Source organism: Panthera tigris, chromosome A1 (genome assembly GCF_018350195.1).
Source record: "Panthera tigris isolate Pti1 chromosome A1, P.tigris_Pti1_mat1.1, whole genome shotgun sequence".
Lineage (NCBI taxonomy): Eukaryota > Metazoa > Chordata > Mammalia > Carnivora > Felidae > Panthera > Panthera tigris.
The window spans coordinates 70,815,485-70,827,600 of NC_056660.1; the positions used below are offsets into that span (position 1 = coordinate 70,815,485).

Below are 12,116 nucleotides of genomic sequence, written 5' to 3' on the forward strand. Positions count from 1 at the left end.
AAACAGTCTTGAAAAAGAACAAACTGGGGACTTACACTTCCTAATTACAAAACTTGTTACAAAGCTACAGTAATCAAGACAGGGTTGTACTGGCATAAGGATAGATATGTTGATCAATGGAATAGAATTGAGGGTCCAAAAATAAATCGTTACACTATGATCAGTTGATTTCAAAAGTATATGAAGACAATTTAGAGTATTTAAGTATACTTTTTTCAATAAATGCTGCTGGAGCAACTCTAGTGGCTGTCTTCATGCAAAAGATGGAAGCTAGTTCCCCCCATTACACCATACACAAAAATGAACTTAAAAAAAAATCACAGTCTTAAAAGTAAGAACTTTGGTTCACTTTTGGTTAGGGGATGATTTCTTAGGTAAGATGCCAAAGGCACAAGAGACAAAAGAAAAAAACTTAAGTGCTTTAAAAGGCAACATCAAGAAAATGAAAACACAACCTATGGAATATGAGAAAACACTTGCAAAACATAGGTATGTTGCTAGGAAACTTTTTTTAAATGTTTATTTTAGAGAGAGAGAGAGAGAGAGAGAGAGAGAGAGAGAGAAAATGTGAGTAGGGAAGGGGCAGAGGGAAACTGAGAGAGAGATAAAATCCCAAGAGACTCTACACTGAAAGTGCAGAGCCCGATGTGGTCTTGAACTCATGAACCCTGAGATCATTACCTGAGCCGAAATCAAGAGTCGGACACTTAACCAACTGAGCCACCCAGGTGCCCTGCTAGGAGACTTTTCTCAGAATATGTAAATAATGCTTATATAACTCAATAATAGAAAGATAGCCCAATTTAAAAATGGGCAAAGGACATGAATATAAATTTTTCCAAAGAAGATATACAAATTACCAACAAGCCCATGAAAAGAGGCCCAGCACCACTAGTCATTAGAGAAATGCAAATCAAAACCAAAATGGGATACCATTTTATATCCACTAGAGTGGCTGTAATAAAAACGACAGACAATATCAAAGTGTTGGTGAGGATGTGGAGAAGTTGAAAGTCTCATACATTCTTGGTAGGAATTTGAGTAAAATGGTGCAAACCTGGAAATAATTTGGCTGTTTCTCACAATGTATGACATTACCACATGACCTAGCCATTCTACTTCCAGGGTTATACCCAAGGGAAATGAAATCATATGTTCACAGAAGTGTTGTATATAAATGTTCATACATTTTCCATAGTAAATGAGCAGTAGAAACAACCCTAATGTTTACAAAATGATGAATGGATAAATAATATTAAATGGAATGTATTTATAGAATGGAATATTATTCAGTGATAAAAAAATAAATGAAGTATTGGCACTTCATGGATGAAATTTGAAAACACTATGCTAAATGAAACAAGGCAGTCATAATAGGCCACGAATTCTTTGTTTCCATTTTTATGAAATGTCTAGAATGAGCAAAGCTATTGAAATAGAAGGGACTTTAGTAGTGGTGTAGGGGGAGGTGAGTATGGAGTGACTGCTAATGGGTCCAAATTTTCCTTTTTGGGGTTATAAAAATGTTTGAAAATTGCCTGTGGTGATGGGTACACAACCCTGAATATACTAAGTATCATTGAATTGTGCAGTTCAGGTGGGTTAAATTTATGGTGTGTGAACTTCATGTCAATAAAACTGCTTACGATTTTTGAAACTTACGTATTTTATATTTAAGAATTTATTTTCCTGTTGGCATAATAGAAGTTTAAAATTTAGGAATTAGCTGAGATGATGTATCTTCTCACATGATGGAATCTTCTTTAAGATTATTCTCATGATTATAAAATGTTTATGTGACTGCTCTCAATTTAGTTCCATGAATAAACGTGTACAGATGTCAAGTGTTCCTGGGCTGCTACTTGGCAGGTGGAAGTGGTATATATATGTGATCCAGTGTTCTCCTATTTTTATTTCCTCCTCTGCCTTTGAATGCAAGTGAAAGAAGGTTAAATCAACATAGAGAATTTCTACTTTCTGTAATAGTTATGTAGCTTATTTCCAATTAACCTTCCTCCAAATAACAATGGCAAGCTCTGGAGAAGATATACAACTATTATTAGAAGGCTCTGGATGACAACTAAAACCAGTCAGAATTTGAATGGATTTTGAGTGTTTGTCGAAGGAAAACACACTGGATGAGATCCACCTTTGTATGGCATTTCCCCTGAAGGTGGTCACCGTTGCATGCGCGCATCAGGACATGGTAGAACTCAGGAGTTAGCCCCAATCTTATTGACTTGAGGTCTTGGAGAATGATGCTTAGAATTGTAAGAACTGCTGAAGATTGGGCAGGGATCTCATGGCAAAAAGAGAGCAACAGTGAAGATTTCTATCTCTGAATTTAGCTTCGCTCAAATAGATGATTGATTCCTGATATGTGCATGCATGAAGACTTTGCGAATCCCAGTGTATGAATCCCTCTGGAATGCTGAGTGAACTGAGTTGAAGTTGTGTTGCTGCCTTTCAAACAGATGATAATGATTGGAATTTGAGCCTCATCAAATTTGAGGGGCTTGTAAACACCTCGAATTTTCCATTAAAACCCCAGAAGGATCATGTCTTAGGAGAAACACTGTTTCTGGAATAAGTGATTTGGACTTTTAATTCAGTAAAAGCAAAACCAGAAAGCATCCTAGCACAACACAAAGGTGAGTCTTGATGACTTCACAGTGATCAGTCAGTAATTTAACTGCCTGCTGAAATAAAAATCAGAATTTTTCAGGGGAAGATAACAGGAAAACTACAGTCTCTGCGACATAGCCACAATCTGATGTACAAAAAACAATTCACTTGGCACACAATTCAAGAATTAAGTTGACCCATGGTCAAGAGAAAAAGCAGTTAGTAGAAGCCAACTATAATACTATAAGATATTGGGTTATGTATAAGACTTTAGCACAGTTATTAAAATTATTTTCAAATATTAAAGATCAAAATGAAGTAGTTAATAGGGAATATAAACATAGATCTGGAAACTAGGAAAGTACCAAGTAGAAATTCTAGATCTTAAAATGTATTGTCCCTGCAATGGAAAACTTACTGGGTAGGCTGAAAAGCATATTGGTTAGTGCTGGCAGAAGGCAGAATGGGTAAACTTAGAAGAATAGAGACTATACACTCTGAAGAGAAAAGGTATTTCACAACATTGAAGAGACTCTCATTGACCTAGGTTCATAAGATCGGGAAGTCTAACTTACGTATATTTGGAGCTACAAAAGGAAATAGAAGACAGAAAATGGGGTAAAATATATCTGAAAATACGGAGTTTGTCTTCTTTAGATTGGGAAGAGGAAAGAATTCTGTGTGTGTCTTTTATTCAACTTTATAGTAGTGATCCTACCCAGTAAGATAAGAAGTCATGGAGATCAGAAAGGGAGAAGTAAATCATTTCTATTCACCAAGGATACAATAGTTTGCATGGAAAACGTTAAGGAATCTATAACACAATTACTGAAATAAATTTAGCAGAGTTGCAGGATAAAAAGTCAATCATATAAATTGTTTCAGTGAACTAACAACAAGAAAATAAAAATTAACAGTTTTGTTTAACAGCATAAAAATGTAGGCAAATACTTTAACAAAATAAATTCAAGACTGTCAGTTGTCAGAGTAGTTAAGGCATGAAAAACTAATAAAGCCTAAAGATTGGAAAGAAAGCTTTCCAGGACACCTTAATAGGTTACTTAAGAAAACTCTAAGGAATCTGTGATACAACTAATAAAACTAAGAAATAGGTATAATTTTCACAAAGGAGGTTCAAGACTGCCACACTTTGCTGAGAGAAATTCACAATATAAAATAAGAGCTATTGTAGATAGGAGGATAAAATGTTAAGGTGTCTGCTCTCCCTCCATTAATGAAGAGATTCAGTGCAAGCCCAAACGTAACCCCATTAGGGGGGTTGCTTTAGGGAGGAAGGAGAAGAAATTGACCTGTTTTGAAATTTTTGTGAAAATGCAAAGGGATATAGAACAGCTAATATCATCTTAACCGATGGACAAAGCTGCAGAACTTGGTATGCAAGTCTTGAAACAACTAGATGAAACTCCTCTCTCCCATCACACAAGAAAATTAAGGATGAATCATAGGTCCACCTGTAAAACCTCTAAAGCAAAACATGAATATTTCTTCTGAGCCTTGCTGTAGTCAGAACACTTCTTAGCAAGGACATAAAAGCACTGAGCATAAAAGGGAAAATGCATATGTTTTTATTCATATTAAAAATTTTCATTAAACAACAAAGAGATATGTTTGTTAGAATAACTAAAATCCCAAACACTGACAATACCAAATTGTGAACAACAGGAACTTTCATTCATTGCTAATGGGAATGCAAAATGGTGCAGCCACTTTGAAAGACAGTTTAGCAGGTATTTTTCCAAAATGAAACATCCTTTTACCATGTGATCCAGTATTTGTACTCCTTGGTATTTATTCAAATGAATTGAAAATGTTTCTACCCTACAAACTGAATGTCAATGTTCATAGCAGCTTCACTTCACTCGTATTGCCAAAACTTAGAAGTAACCAAGATGTCCTTCAGTAGGTGAATGGATAAGTAAACTGTGGTACATCCAGACAATGGACTGTTATTCAGCAATAAAAAGGTATTAGCTGTCATCAAGCCACACAAAGACATGGAGAAACTTTAAATGCATAATGCTGAGTGAAAGAAGCCGATCTGAAAAGGTTACATTCTGTATGATTATAGCTATACAGCATTCTGGAAAAGGCAAAATGGTAGAGATAATAAAGATCAGTGGTTGCCAGTGATTCAGGGGGATGGAGGGAAAGTTAAATACGTAGAGCACAGAGCAATTTTAAGGTGAAATTATTCTATATGAAACCTTAATAGTGGAGATCTGTCATTATACATTTGTTCAGACCTGTAGAATGTATAGCCCAAAGAGTGAATCCTAGTGTAAACTATGGACTAAAGTCCATACCTATTGTCAACCAATTTGTCAACCTTGGCTCATCAATTTTAACAAATGTACCACAGCAATGCAGAATGGTAATAACTGTAGCCAGGGTAGGGTGAGTGAGGGTATTTGTAGGAACTCTACTTCCTGCTCAATTTTTCTGGAAACCTAAAGCTGCTCTGAAAAATTAAGTCTGTTAATTTTTTAAAAACTGCTGAAGGTAAGACATTTTTAAGAGAATTTATAAGCCTCAGGGGTGGTGCAGAATATTCACAAGACCTAAATCTGATAGAGGCTTTCTAAAAAATAACTCCCGCAAATCAGTAAGACCAACATCTTAATTAAAAAGATGGACAAAATTTTGAAACAAGTGGCCAATAAGCACTAATATTGAGGTGCCCAACATTATTTGTCATAAGGGGAATGCATGTTAACTTGTAATGAGAAGTTTCTAAGCCACTGGCCTGACTAGAAGTAGAAACACATCACCAAATGGTGACAAGGCTATGGAGCAAGTGCCATTGCTGGGGGGAGTATAGATATGTTTTAATACCTTGTAAGACAGTTTTGACAGTTTTTATAAAATTAAACATGGTTGCCCTCACATTTCCACTCTCAGAGTTTTTACCCACAAGAAATCAAAACTTCTGTCTTCAAAAAAGGCTCATACAAAGAGTGTTTATAGCAGGTTTGTTCATAAGAGCCCCAAACTGGAAATAGCCCAAATGCCCATCAGCAGAAGGATGAACTAATTTTGGTATGCTGGTACCATAGAGTACTGCTCTACAATAAATAATGAACTATTAACGTGAATGAGCCTCAAAACATTGCATTGGGCAAGGAAGAAAAGAAAGCTACATGCAAGAGTGCATGTTTTTGGAGTCTGTTTATGTGAAGCTTTAATCTATAGTTGAACTACTGGGGAAAGGGACAGATTTATTGGAATGATAAATGATGGAACTTACAGTTTTGAATTTCACTGTATATAAATAATAAATTAATGTATTTTTTAAAAATAGGGTTGGGACACCGGGGTGGCCCAGTTGGTTGAGCTTCCTACTCTTGATTTTGGCTCAGGTCACAATGCCAGGGTCGTGGGATCGAGCCCCGTGTTGGGCTCCGTGGTGAGCATGGAGCCTGCTTGAGATTCTCTCTCTCTCTCTCTCTCTCTCTCTCTCTCTCTCTCTCTCTCTCTCAAATAAATAAAATGGGGTTGAAATAATAGAGGAGAGTTTCAGATATTTCACCATATTCTGAAAATGATGAGAATAACTCTTATTTTAGCATTCATGTGCCAAGCACGAATCTGAGTGTGTTACACCTTTTACCTTCTTTAATCAACTTGTGGGGAAAGTGTTCTTACTGTCTTGGGCTCGCTGACCAGGAAATTGAGATGCAAGGAGGAAAAGTAACTTGGAAGGTCACAGGGCTTTTGGGGTTGGTGGTCAGTCCATGACCAGGGCTTGCAGAGGCTAAATTCCATTGCCTTTCCTGACTGTTCATGCTCAGCATTTAAATTGAGAACCTGAACCCTTTGATAGCACAAGAAATAGGGTTTGCATAATATTAAAATCTGTAAGATTATAAGTAACATTAGTATTCGGTTTCCTGATTCAGGTGTCATTTGTGTTATTTGTAATGCTAATGACTCAAAACTTGAGGGTGTTCTGTAACCCTTTCTGGGCACTGTTTTGTGATACACAGCCTCATCTATTTGAATGTACACATTTTAAATTGCATATAAGCAGGATTCTATTCCTCTACTGTGACAATTTCTAGCTTTGAAGAGCTTCTCTGAAAATGCTGCTTTTATCTTTCTTCTGCAGTGATGAACTTTAATGTTGGAGTGTTGTAAGTTCTCACATAATAAGGCTTAGATTTTTGTTTGCTTTGGCAGTAGACTTCTGTTTAAAATTCCTTTAATCTGTTCATTCCATGCTTATATTCATTTTGATAGCTGATGGCTCTGTGAAGAATTTTATATGAATTTATTGCACTAATAAAACTTGTATTTGTAATTCTTTTTCCATCCCAACTTGCTAAGAGTGAGTTTTTCAGCAAATTGCTGAATTTTTGTCTTCTTTAGATTTTTTTTCCCTGGAGGAAATAAGAAACAATTCATATGCTAGATCTAAAGTTTCATTAAAATTGCTTATGCCCTGTCTCAGGCATTTTAAGTGGGCCATCTGTCTAAACATCTCTCTCTTTTTTTTTTCTGATCATTTCCTCGACTTATTCATGAACCATGGGAGGGCTCCTTTGTAGTCACCACATGTAGCTGGTTCCGTCTACCCCCACTGAATACATCTATGTGCTCGCATAACATATCTTTTCACCGTGCTGGAAATTCTCTGAACTTGGTTCAGATGAATGGCCCACTTTTCTGAAGGCCTTTTTCTTCCTGCAAAGATTTGTATGCAGAAGCTGACCTCTGTGGCTATGGAATGCAGCGTATTATTCTTGATCATTTTACAGACCACCCACTGTGAAAGTTATGATCAAGGATTGCTTAATGATTCTTTGACCACTAACATTGTTTTAACTCAGTGTTTCACTCCTAAATATGTAATGGCACAATTGAAAACCAGCTTTTCTGAGTGTCTCATAATATGGTTTTGAGATGTTTATAATCCTTGATAACTAAAGATGCTGTGAGTTATGTTTACATAAAATCTGCCTTAAAACATGAAATGTAATGGGTATTTGGTTACCCAGATTTGGGTATTTGGGTTAGTATTATTTACACATTTTTGAGTAAAATATTCCAATAAGTTAAATGCATTAGCATTAACATTTGTGATAATCAGCTGACCGTTTTTACTATAAAATACAGAAACATTCAGTTTTATTGAGCATATTCATTCTGGTTGGCTGATGATAATCAAAGTGGACAGGTCTGGGTAAGACCTATTATTTGATTTGCTTTGTGAGTCTCTGTTTATGTGAATTCCCTTTTCCTGTGTTTTGGGGGTTTTGTTTGTTTTTTGAAGTAGTAGTTTAAATGATAACAGCTTTTCAAGTAACTAACAAGCTGCACAGATGAAATTTTTGATCAGATGTCAGCCTCTTTTACTAGGCACATAGTTCAGTAAAGAAGCTGTTTTCTGTGTAACATTACTAAGCTGAGTCGAGTGAAACTCTAGGACTTTTTCTCTCCCTTTCCAGAGAGCTATTCATAAAAATATCTGAGACTATTTTGGATTTGATGGATAAAAGGAACTCCTTTCTAAAATTTAAAATATAACTGTAAAATGTAACTGCCACCATTATAAACACGTTTGTGCTGGTGGAATTGATATCAGTGTTTCAAAGTAATTATTAACATAGCCCCAATGATTTTGCAGAAATAGAACACATATACTTTTATACTTCCAGGCTGGTGCATGTTACTTTCTTTATTTGTAGTTTATTACAGTTTATTTCTGCTGCCCAGTTTATGGATCTTTACACTGGGCATGTATGCCCAACCCCATCCATTTTATTTAAAAACAAAACAAAACTACTTTCAAACTTACATAAAGCCGGAAGGAATCTTAGCAGATTTTGTTTGCAGAAGAGTGAACTCATGAAGAGATTCCACGGTGTGACCATCTTGTATCTCAAGGGCTTGCTGTCACAGTGAAGCCTCTTTCCTACCTCCTAGTAACACATCACCTTAAGAGAAATTGTTAGGAAAGGGCACTTCAGGAGTTGTGTGCTCAGAAGAAGCGACAGCTCCCCCATCACCTGCCCAGCGCTGCACCAGCTGTATTTCACAGGTGTGGAAATTTTGGGGCCAAAGTACTGGAGTCCCTGGGACCTTGTTAGTAAGGGAATGGACTGAGATTAAACCCCAGCATTTTAACTCAAAGGAGCCTGTGCTCTTTCTACAAGGTCCCTCTTGGGGCAGGTTCTAACATATATGAAACAGATGTGGGTCAAAATAAAACAATGGAAAAATAAATAGTAGTTAGGTTCTGAAGGGTGGCAACTGTATCTCGCCACCATCTGTAGGTTTGCTTTCTGTGGGAAAATTCAGTCTGGGTTCCAACCGGATGTCAGCATTAACTTCCCAGCTCCTCTGGAAACAGAGGCTTGTTGCATAACTGAAAAGAGTCTCCACATTTACTTGAAAGAATTACCTCCTTCAGGCTACTAAATTGTGAAAAATATTAAGCCTATAATGTAGGTTAAGTGGCAGGGAGCTCACTGAAGTTGTTTGTACTATGGTCAGTACCTATATGGTTAGGGAACAGTTTATGAGAGAGATGATATTCTTCTTGAAAAATCTGTTGGTTTGTGGAGCAGAAGGAATCCAGGGTTTCCCTTAAAGGGATTTCAGTTATGGGGGTGGGTGGAGATGAATATGTAGCCCTATGGTTGGGACTAATCAAATTAATAAAAGTTAACATGCACTGTTTGATTTACAGTACATCATCACTGTGATGCAGATACTATTATATATCTAGATTGATTCATAAGGAGATTGAGACTTAATAGTTTGCTCAAGAATGAATTAATGAAAGGGCTGGGTTTTTTTTTTTTTTAATGTTTTTTAAAATTTATTTTTGAAGGAGAGAGAGAGACCGAGCATGAGCAGGGGAGGGGCAGAGAGAGGAGGAGACACAGAATCCAAAGCAGGTCCAGGCTCTGAGCTGTCAGCACAGAGCCCAAGGCAGGGTTTGAACCCACAAACCGTGAGATCATGACCTGAGCCGAAGTTGGACGCTCAACCGACTGAGCCACCTAGGCGCCCCAGAAAGGGCTGGGTTTTTAACCCACTTGTGCGAGTTACCAGAGCCTGGGTTTGTGACCACTGTGCTTATTTCTCCTGCTTGTTTTGGTTTGGTTTGGTTTGGTTTGGTTTGGTTTGGGAAGTAATTTAAGGTTTTGGCGCAACCAGATACACAAGTCATGAATAATCAGAAATAAAACTGGATACAAAGAGAGGGACCTTATTTATAAGAAACTTGAATGGTAGGTAACTCAGTTAAGATTTCACCTGATATGAAGTAGAAAACCATGGAACAATCTTGAGCAGCAGAGGTACATAATTGTCAAGGATAGTAAAGACTTAAGAAAGTTAGGTTGCCAGTAATATAGCTGGGAGGTTATTTCTGTCATCACAAAACCCCTGAGAGGTTGGGGTGTTAGCCCCTTTGAAGGTAAACAGAGTGAAGTCTGGTGAGGTCCTTTATATAATGCAAAAAGAGCCAGGTAGTAAGCCAAGAGCTCAGGGGCCATGCTCTTTCTGGAGCATACTCTGTCCCTTGGGTGACGCGGCCTCTCCTATGCGGTGCTCGGCACATAGTAGGTGCTCCTCAGATTCCTTCCTACTGCCCCCATCATCCCTTTCTCCCCAAACTGTGCTGGGACCTGGGAAACAAAAATAAGGAATGACCTTGATCTTTATTTTTATAATTTTTTAAATGTTTGAGAGAGAGAAAGAGCACGCAAGAGCATGAGTGAGGGAGGGGCAGGGAGTGGGAGACCCAGAATCTGAAGCAGGCTCCAGGCTCTTGAGTTGTTAGCACAAAGCCTGACTCAGGGCTCGAACTCATGAACTGCGAGATCATGACCTGAGCTGAAGTTGGATGCTTAACTGACTGAGCCACCCAGGTGCCCCAGGAATGATCTTGATCTTTTAGGAGCTCACAGGCCAATTAAGGAGACAAACTTAGATGCCCTGTGGAATAGAGTGACAAAATAGAGGGGGGTGGGGTGTTGGCATACTGGAGCACTCTGCCCTGTGACACTTGTCTCCTCCCCCTCCTCCTCCCCCTCCCTCTCCTCCTTCTCCCCCTCCTCCTCCTCCCCCTCCTCCTCCTCCTCCTCCTCCTCCTCCCCCCCCCTCCTCCTCCTCCTCCTCCCCCCCTCCTCCTCCTCCCCCTCCCCTCCCCCTCCCCCTCCTCCCCCCCTCCCCCTCCTCCTCCCCCTCCCCCTCCTCCTCCCCCTCCCCCTCCTCCTCCTCCTCCCCTTCCTCCTCCTCCTCCCCCTTCCCCTCCTCCTCCTCCTCCCCTTCCTCCTCCTCCTCCCCTTCCTCCTCCTCCTCCCCTTCCTCCTCCTCCTCCCCTTCCTCCTCCTCCTCCCCTTCCCCCCCTCCTCCTCCTCCTCCTCCTCCTCCTCCTCCTCCTCTTCCTCCTCCTCCTCCTCCTCCTCTTCCCCCCTCCTCCTTCTCCTCCTCTGCGTCCTGTATGCTCCCCTGTTGTTCTTTCAAGCTCTCGTGTGAAGCTCTATCCTCTGAAACAGCCCTATTTAAGTTGCTGAGAGAATCGTCCATGTCTGCCATGTTCATTAGTATTGATATGTTGATACATTTTAAAACGTTAATTTTCACTTCTAGAGTATTTAAGACATTTCTTCTTTTTCAGAAAATAAATAGTGGGCCAAATACAAATGTTCTCCTAAGTTATCCATCATCCTCCATTAGACCTTGTGTCTAGAGATGATTTGATTATAATCATAGTTTTTGTGCCTGAATTTGTTTTCATTGAATACACAAAGAATCCTTTTGAAATTCATGGGAGGGGGTGTGACCTTGAAACATAACCTGCAACATTTTTTCGGAACTATAACTTAAGACAAGAGTCTGGATAGTATCTGTGTAGTTGCTTTGTAAAATATTCCTTTATGACCATAAATAATGAAAACATGCAATATTTAAATTAGGCTAATTCACAAATGATTAAAATCTTGTTACTTTAAAAAATTGTGGGAAATATTTGTATTCTAAAAATGTTTTTGTCTCTGGTTGCTTTACCCAGTTTTTCTGGACCATGTAATATGGATCATAGGCAAGAAAAGACCTGTTATTAAGATTGTATTCTTACCCAAACAAACAAAATACCAAAAAGGAATGAAGGGATATACAAGGGAACTTTTGGAGGTGATGGATATATTTATTACCTTAATTATGGTGATGGAAACACAAATGAATAACTATGTTCAAATTCACTAAATTGTGTGTTAATTATATGCAGTTCTTATGCATACCACTCATAACTCAATAAACCCAGAAAAATAAAAGATTCACGTTGTAAATTTTTGAAAACAGTCTGGAACAGTAGCAAAATACTGAAAAGATATTAATATTGCATACAGTTAATTTTTGAAAGTCATAGTTAAGCAACTCAAATTCATAGAATGGATAATGGTATTTGAATGGATGGCACTAGGACATTTATCCCAGAGTGATTACTGTTGTCCTTGGAA

The 12,116-nt window shown here is 38.3% G+C and overlaps 1 protein-coding gene across 4 annotated transcripts in view; it reads left to right on the plus strand.

Moving 5' to 3' along the window:
- PCCA (propionyl-CoA carboxylase subunit alpha) overlaps window positions 1–12,116 on the plus strand; it is a 477,968-nt gene that overhangs the window by 322,065 nt on the left and 143,787 nt on the right. The gene's annotated exons all lie outside the window — the stretch shown is intronic.